We start from the raw sequence: 9,241 nt of genomic DNA, 5'->3' as shown, positions 1-9,241 counted from the left end.
TATTTCACATGGTTTGAGATCTCCTCTCCCCAATGCCTCAGTCATAGAGAGTTCATGAGTAGCAGAATCCAGCTCTTGAATGAACTTGTGTGAAGCTGACTGCTTGCAAAATAGAAAACTCTACTTGTACCTATACCTGTATCCAAAACAGTCAAGATATAAACAAGAATATATGTACATCTCTAAAATCTGACTTCAGAAGGCACAATTCTCTCCATTCAACTCGAGAATGCAGAGATGAATTTACCAAGCTCTTACCTCATAAACGAGCTAGACACTGTACTTAAAGAAATCATCTTCTAGGTGTCTAGAAGTGACAGTTTCTGGAGCTAGATTAAATTGCAGACATTTCACCTGCTGTTCTCCCACAACCACTTCAAGGATGCATATACTGACATAGCAAAGTACCTCCCTACTAAATGATGCTGAAGTGGCACTTGAGTGGGAATTCAGATGTCACAGAAGAACATTGCTTGATATTACATAGATCAGGAGCTCCTGAAATCACTTCTAAACTAATTCTTACATTTATCATCTATCTCTAGCCTGAACTCTAGTGTTTCGGGTTGAACAGGTATGACATGTTCACAATGAAAAGCTTTCTATTTGTCTTCAAAAAAAAGGGTTTCAAAATTGTTAAATTCTAGACATGCCTTTTTTTTCTGATTTCTCTGGGGTTCTTTTAGAAGTGTCATTCTGATTTCTTCTTACTAATATACAGAAATACCAGAGGAAAAAAAAAAAAATATTTTTAATGTTTTTCTTATCTGTCATTTGAGACAACAAAGTGCATAACACTCTATGTTTCTGCACCTGATGAAACTCCCAATATAGTTCTAAAGCAAAGAGATGGGGAAGATTAGACTGATTAGAGTAGTAGATTAGTTCAGATAAATAACTTTAACCTAACATCATTCCCCAGAAATTGTGCATTGATGAAGTCTTAAGTTAGGAGCCTGATTACCTGAATTCTTTCTATAGATGTGCAAACAGATAAGTACTTCTGGAGAAACATTTCATCCACAGGATGTGACATGCACATTTCAAAACATTTCATACATAGGATGTGAATTGCCTTTGTAATTGCCCCTGTAAAGACAGCCTAAGGGACCGGCTTAGCTTTTTTTTTTCAGGTGACTAATAAGTCTTGGTCAAAAATGCTGTCTTGGCTGTAAAGTTGAGGTAGCCGTCTTTCACTTTTTCCCCCATTTTCATCTTTATTTATTTATTTATTTATTTGCTGCTTTATCAATTTCTAATCTGTAAAATAATTTTAACTCTCAATCTGTGATAATTTTGGCATCTAAATAGTATGACTTGAGACGGACTTCAGAATTCCCAAAAAACAAATAAAATACTTACAACTGTAAATGTCTCTGTAACATTGTCCCTTATCTGTTTTGTTTTCTCTGTTGTTTTTGTTTGTTTTTTTTTTGTTTTTTTGTTTTTTGTTTTCCTTTTTCCTCTGAAAAGCTACATAAATCTTAGTAGATCGGGTCTAAACTTTTAAAGAAAAGAACAACTAAAAATGGTAGGTGTGTTAGTCCAGCACATTTCATAATTTATTTGTTTTGAAATATTTATTCCAGCAAACATTCCAGGTCCTGAAATAATTTTGAATAGCCTTTACATCTCTTGGACAACACTTTTCAAAATTATTGATTCTCCTCAAGTAGACTAAAAATTACTTATAAAAAGGCCTTCTAGAGTATTCATACTAGTGCTTCCTATTGACCACATTGCATGGGAAAATATCAAAACCAGCCTCTCCGATAATTTTGTCATATCTTAGCCCAGGCTGTATGAGGAGAGTATATTTGGAAATGGAATTAAAAAATCATTCATTTAAATTTGAAGATATTAAAGATTTGAAAGAATCAAGACTTTTTGGAAAGTAGATGATTTGTTATGTTTCGGGATATACAGAAACTCGTAATTAATGGTGATAAGGAAGAAAATTTTTTGAAGATAGGTTGTTGAGCAATTTGAATTTTCTGATGTTTCTGACCTACAGCTCTGAAGTCTGTAACGAGGCTGGCAAGCCACATGTCTAAAAGGCTATTGGCCCAACCTTATATGGGTTCTTTTAAGTCCCAAAACTTCAATTTCTAACTTGAGACAAACTGAGAAGAAAAATGTGGTATATCTCTCTTAGCTGTGTCCCTGAACAGGATATCCACTGCATCAGCCAGCAAAAGGAGATCAAAATTCAAATATATCTCCTAGAGTCTCTGTTTTACAAGTAACTTTTAAAGTGGTAACAGTTAATTCTTACGTCTGACAGTCTTTGTGGACTTTCATTTTCCCTACAATCTCATACTTCAGACTAATTCAATTTATCTTGCCTATTTTACTCAAACAACTGAAACAGATCTATGGTAAATTAATGTGCTATAGATAATTTGGAATGCAGTGCAAGAATTCAATGCACACCAGCACTACTGTATTACCTAAGGATATAAGATTTTAATTTAAAAAGTTAAAGGTCCATAAATCACATTCTATCTACACTTGTCAACATTTCTGACAACCTATTTTAACATCTAGAATTATTTCCTTCTTTATCACATACGAGAGAGTTTAGTTTAACTCCACTTTATCCTAAAAAGTAAAGAGGGAGCCTAAAGTAATCGGGGGGGGGGGGGGGGGGAAGGAAAAAAAAAAAAAAAAAAAAAAGAGAAAGAAAGAAGAGAAGAGAAGAGAAGAGAAGAGAAGAGAAGAGAAGAGAAGAGAAGAGAAAAGGGAAGAGAAGAAAAAGAAAAGAAGAGAAGAGAAGAGAAGAGAAGAGAAGAGAAGAGAAGAGAAGAGAAGAGAAGAGAAGAGAAGAGAAGAAAAGAAAGAGAAGAGAAGAGAAGAGAAGAGAGAGAAGAGAAGAGAAGAGAAAGAAGAGGAGAGAAGAGAGAGAAGAGAAGAGAAGAGAGAGAAGAGAAGAGAAGAGAAAGAAGAGAAGAGAAGAGAGAGAAGAGAAGAGAAGAGAAGAGAAGAGAAGAGAAGAGAAGAGAAGAGAGAGAAGAGAAGAGAAGAGAAGAGAAGAGAAGAGAAGAGAAGAGAAAGGAAGAGAAGAGAAGGGAAGAGAAGAGAAGGAAAGGAAAGGAAAGGAAAGGAAAGAAAGGAAAGGAAGGAAAGGAAAGGAAAGGAAAGGAAAGGAAAGGAAAGGAAAGGAAAGGAAAGGAAAGGAAAGGAAAGGAAAGGAAAGGAAAGGAAAAAGGAAACAGGAAAAAGGAAAGAAAAGGAAAGAAAAGGAAAGAAAAGGAAAGAAAAGGAAAGAAAAGGAAAGAAAAGGAAAGAAAAGAAAAGAAAAGAAAAGAAAAGAAAAGAAAAGAAAAGAAAAGAAGAAAAGAAAAGAAAAGAAAAGAAAAGAAGAAAAGAAAAGAAAAGAAAAGAAAAGAAAAGAAAAGAAAAGAAAAGAAAAGAAAAGAAAAGAAAAAAGAAAAGAAAAGAAAAAAGAAAAAAGAAAAGAAAAGAGAAAAGAAAAGAAAAGAAAAGAAAAGAAAAGAAAAGAAAAGAAAAGAAAAGAAAAGAAAAGAAAAGAAAAGAAAAGAAAAGAAAAGAAAAGAAAAGAAAAGAAAAGAATGATCTTTCAGTTTTTAGACTATTTTGTTCCCTTTTTGTATTAAACACTCCAACTGTAACTATTTAAAAGCCCTCTATCCCCCTAAGCCAACCTTTTCTGCACAGCCCACCTGGGCTCATTTCTTGGCTTTGTCCCCAGCTTTGCGAATAATAAGCAAAACAGCTGCACTCTGCTGCTGCTCCATGCTCCTACATTCCGTTTTGGTATCCTCTTACAGAGGAGTTTTTGCAGGCATTCCCCTCTCATACTATTCTTTCTGGGATTTTGGATATTAAAGAAGTGAGAGCAAGGACAAAAATGTCAGAAAATTAGAGGTACTTTTGTATTGAATGTTTCCAAATGCAATAAAGTGCTGGAAGCTAAGTAACCAACTAACCAAAGATGCAAACACAATCCAGTTAATATTCCAAGATTTTAACAATACATATATCAAAATGAATGCCAAAGGCAATAACAATAACTAAATTAGTCATGTTGTTAACCTACCATTTATATGAACTGCTGTTCATTATATTTTGAAAAGCAAAGTATAATTAAACCAAATGCATGATGGTAAGTACTTTTTCCACAAAGCATACCCTTTCTCATGAATTATTTTCCACTGAATTCTTTTTATGATGGGATTTATCCCACCTTATTTCAGCTTTTTGGAACTGGGCAGCTAATTTTACCCAGCTGACGAAATGGGGAGTTACTTTCAGCAAGCAATTTTTTCCACCAACTTAGGATGTTATAAATTGGCATTGTGCCATTATGCTGCTAAAATCTCTTCAAAGATTTTGAATAGAGAGAAATTAAGCTAATTTAATCTCTCATATTCAAAAAAAAAAAAGTGGGGGGGTGGGGGGGTGAGCATCAAACTTTTCTACATTGTTACTTAGGCTGTTTGTTACTTTGTGGAAAAGGTGAAAAGGGTAAGGAGCTGATAATTGTCACAGTTTGGTTGGTGATCTGCTTGTAGGTAATCTTCCTGAAGACACTTTTTATTTTCATTGAAGAGGACAGTAATTTTGTTTTCTTCTTCAGTATGCAAGGCCATGTCCAACACAAAACTGTCTTTGAGAAATTCAGAAAGTCTACTCACTGACATTTTTCCAGTAGTTCAGATATTATAAATATGCGTTTCTTTTAAATTGAAGTCTGTTTAGTTATACTTTCAAAGCACTGGCTTTTGTTATGACTTCTATGTTTAAAAGATCTTAAACATCTTGAAAGCATATACACAGTGTGATCAAGCCACCTCTCAGGATTCTTGTAGATAATTTAAATGGACGGAGCATTTCAGCAGGTTTGTAACTGTTTTTCTCCAGCTCCTGAGTGTCTTTTCAGATTTTTTTTTCAGAATGTTCTTCATTTTTTTTCAGTAGACTTTTTGAAACAAGAACATCATAGCTATCTACAGTTTTCTAGCTTTACTGTAGTAAAGTCTTCTACATAAAGACCTATAAAACAACTTCAAGAAACAACTTCAGCTGCCAAAATGGCTAGCATTATATAAATATTTCAAAGGTGGATTTGTTGTTGTTGTCATTGCTGTTTTTTTTTTTTTGCTTGTTTTTGTTTGTTTGTACCTTTTGAACGTTTTCTGTTTACCAAGCAACCTATATAAATTCCTTCTTTGTTTCTTTTCCTTTACTAACAAAATACACTACCTAAATCTCTTTGCTTCAATAGTTGTCTCACTCATAATAGTGAAATTTCTCTCAACATTTAAATACATTTTTTTTTTTTTTTAATCAGCTTTGGTATTACAGTAATGAACTGCTCTGAATATCTCATAATTGTCCAATAATAAATGGACTTCAAAGTTTGTGTAAATATATGGTTCTTGACATAGAAGACTCGCCACGATGGGTCTATTCATGTGCTTTTTGTGTATTCCTAGGTCTTATTGACTCTTGGTAACCTGATCTTCACATTTTCCATGTGTGATAGCTGTTTGATTTCGATATTTGATTTCTGAATTGATGACAAGATTACTTTATTATTACTTTTATTCTACTTCCTGGCAGAAGGTATGAAAAAAAGATATTGCATAGAGAATCCTGCACCCAGATCATAATGTTGTCAAATGTAATGATGTTCACTTGCTCAGACCACTTGAAGTCACCTAATCCTCATTCACCTTTGTGGGATAATGTGCCCTACAATATGTTGCAGTAAATGTTACAATAATTCATGAGTCAATGGCCCACATCAGGATGAAAGTATCTTACTGAAAAGTAGTTCAGTAAACATGAGTAGACATGTTTCTCATTAGCATCCCTTACAGTATTTGGAGAAAAAGATAACAACATCTACATTGATGTAATTCAGATCACCTTCTTCCTGATCCTGTTTCAGAAGGGGATAAATAATTGTCCCAAGACATCTGACTTCTCTTTGGAAAGAGGCTCACTGATCATCCTACACTGGACACCTGACTTTTATATTGCTAACTCCATCCCTGACTGAAGTTCATAGTTGTCAACTTCAAGTAAGATTTCAGCTTAGCAAATGATCCACATATTTCATCCTGAAATTACTTTTTCTCGTTCTGAAAAAGAGGCAAGTTTTTTTTTTTTTTAAAGATTTGTCCTGTTATGCTAATTAATGCAATTACCATTCCCATCCTGACTCTTAACATCAAAGCATAGAGTCAAATACTCTACACAAGAGTTCATTGAGAAGTACTAACCAGTCTCCTCTTTTCATTTATTCAGTGTCAGTGAACACCTCTTCTTTGGTTATGCTACCTGTCTTTGGTCACAGATCATGTAGTTAAATGTAAGTGATCTCATTCACAATCCAAAAGAAAACCACGGTTAAATAAGCACTCTTCTCTCTGAACCGTCATCTGTATAAGTTGTAGTCTGTCTAAGAAAAATGACAATAAATTATTGCTATGTAAAACTCTTTGTGGATATTCAGTACATAGTTATCTTAATCTTTTCAGCAAAACTGTTGGTGTCCTTTGCACTCCAGTACAACTACATGCATTTGAATTTCCCTAAGCATGCCATGTCTTCACAGGCTAATTTATTTTTATGAACATGCCAGGTACACTGAAGACATTTTCCTGAACTTTGGTAACATAACTTGCTATCAACTTAGTGCATTAATGAAAATGGTTCTACCTTCAGATATGCTACCCGTATTTAATTTCAAAACCACAGTTAATATATGCAATGTTATTGTGGCTCTCTTTTGTAAGGTAGTAAATGCCAACTTGGGAATTATTAACTGTTGAAAGCAGTAGACATTCAATAAAGTATACTGCCGACATGTGAACGTGGCAAGAGCATTATCAAACTTTTGGGTGAGATGTGAAACTTAAATCCTGGCCATCTGATATTAGAAAAGATCCTGAGACATGGTTTTGTTGTGTTTTGTTGGTGGTGGTGGGGTTGTTTGTTTGATTTCTTGTTTGTTTGTTTCCATAGAAGAGAGAATCATCTAGGGACATGTATACATCAAGCACAATTCACATGGCAAAATACCACAGCCACATCAAAATGGCATGGCCACCCCTCTCTACTGTCTTCTACTAGAATTCACAAGTTCCTGCCATTTGAAATAGAGCAAGGCCTTTGTTAGCAGCAGCACTCGGAAAATGTGCAGTCATCACTGTCAGATAGTTACCACAGAGCACTTGGGTGTCCCAACACTCCATCCACTAGAAGCCAATAGAACATAAACACTAGCTAGTAGATTATATTATGTCAAGCCCAGTTTGGAAACTTGTTTTCTTCCTTAATTCCTGCTGTGTTTTTTGCATCAGAATCTCCAGGTTTTGTTTTGTTTTGTTTTGTTTTCTGAAAATCTAGCATTGTTATTGGGTTTATATTTTTTTAAAATAGATGAGAATCATTTGTAATAAAATAAGCTATATAAAAATGACATTCTGGGATAAATGTTTCTCTCTGTGCTTTGCTTATGATAGGTTGAAAATGACATTTCAAAAAAAAAAAAAGACAGTGGTTCATATTACAAAATGTAAGATGTTAAAGGTTCATTTTTCTGGAAGATAATATTTTATTGCATATGATTATTTGGTTATTTTTTAAATGGCATTTATCTGCAGATTGAATGAATGTCCTGAAAATAAAATGTTTAGGTGAGGAAAAGCATGAAATAAGCTTTTTTCTTCTTCTAAAAATGCTCAACACGTGAACAAAAACTAAGTCTTCAAAATCAATAGCTGTCACTGCCTACAGTATTTTTTTTTTAATTTAATCTTAAAATTTTGAACAAGCAATAATAGTTTAAAAAATCCACTGTTTAGAACTGAATATGAAAGCCGTTAGTCTTCTAATGAAAAATATTTATCAAGTTAATAATGCTGGCCAACAACAAACTCCTGCACGAATGTCTCATTGGTTTGAAGCTTTTTATTTACTATCAAGGTTAAGTAAAGCTTATTATTATTATTATTATTATTATTATTATTATTATTATATATAATATATAATATTATATATTGTTATATATTATATATAATATAATAATAATAATAATAATAATAATAATAATAATAATGCAAAACTAGTTTTTTGACCCAAATATATGTTTAATTTTTTTGTGTTAGGCATCTATTTCCTTGAACATTTTATGATTTAATTGAGAATTTTAAAGATCTGGTCTAGAGTAGTTGATCAGAATAACTCTCCCACAATACACTACAGCTAGTGTCAGTGCCCGACCAAACCATGGTTTACCCCATAGAATAGTTCAAAAGGGCATAACAGTATTTCATCAGTACCCATGTCCATTCATGAGCATGTTTTTCTGACAAACTGAGTTCTTTTCCCTCTAAAAATAATTATTGTCGTCCATACCAAAAAAAAAAAAAAAAAAAAGAAAAAAAGTTTTGCAGGAAAAGGCACTGCTGATCTGCTGGCACAAGCTGTTGAGACCAGAATCTCTTTCTTCATCATCATGCCATCTGCCACAGACAGAAAGTAGGAGATTAAAACTGAGGAAGAAGGAAGAGAACAAAACCAACAGGAAGATGCCCATTAATTCTGTGGTGATGTCCATTTAACCTTCTCTAGTACTGGTATGGAAAAGAGACAGACTTCACAAACCAGTGTGTTCCTAGGAAAACAGTTGCATTCATTTTTGTTTCCCTTAATACTACTACAGTTGATCCAAGTGTACTTTTGAAGACTGAGAAGCTCTGAAGATATTGCAAAAAATGTATCTAATAACTACACTACTGAAGTAATGAACACTAAGTGTTTTGTGTTTCCAATAGTAGAGGACATTATGGAAATATCACTCAGGGCAGGAAGAATACCGAGAAAACATCAAAACAAACTATGTAAGAATCGTCTCACACGTCTACTAAGAAAATAAAAGACTTTCTTTTTTATTACTATATTAGCTGCCTGAGTCTGTAATACTAAAACAACTAATGTGGATTCTGTTTTTATAAGTTAATGAACACCATGGGAAAATGAAAGCTACTTTGATCTTTTTGCATTACAGTAACACTTAGAGGTTTCAATTGAAATGGATCCTCAATGTACTAAAGTATTACAGAAATTCCCAGTCCCTTAGAATTTACATCATACACAGAAAACAGATCATGGAAGAGGAAAAATGAAGTGTTTTTTGTTTTTGTTTTCCCCCTATATACATTCTTTGTGGTTTTATGCAGGGAAGCAGCAGAAAGAAGTAATAGAA

The 9,241-nt window shown here is 33.5% G+C and overlaps 1 long non-coding RNA gene across 1 annotated transcript; it reads right to left on the bottom strand.

Moving 5' to 3' along the window:
* Positions 1-754: 754 nt before the first annotated feature.
* LOC121067132 lies at positions 755-8,646 on the bottom strand. The gene is made up of 3 exons (XR_005818130.1): positions 8,457-8,646; positions 2,047-2,050; positions 755-767 (listed from the first exon to the last, which is right to left on the bottom strand). It is a non-coding gene; the product is annotated as an uncharacterized LOC121067132 (long non-coding RNA).
* Between the last annotated feature and the right edge of the window lie 595 nt (positions 8,647-9,241).

This window comes from Cygnus olor, chromosome 3 (genome assembly GCF_009769625.2).
Source record: "Cygnus olor isolate bCygOlo1 chromosome 3, bCygOlo1.pri.v2, whole genome shotgun sequence".
Taxonomy (NCBI): domain Eukaryota; kingdom Metazoa; phylum Chordata; class Aves; order Anseriformes; family Anatidae; genus Cygnus; species Cygnus olor.
This window is presented reverse-complemented; position numbering and strand designations above follow the sequence as displayed.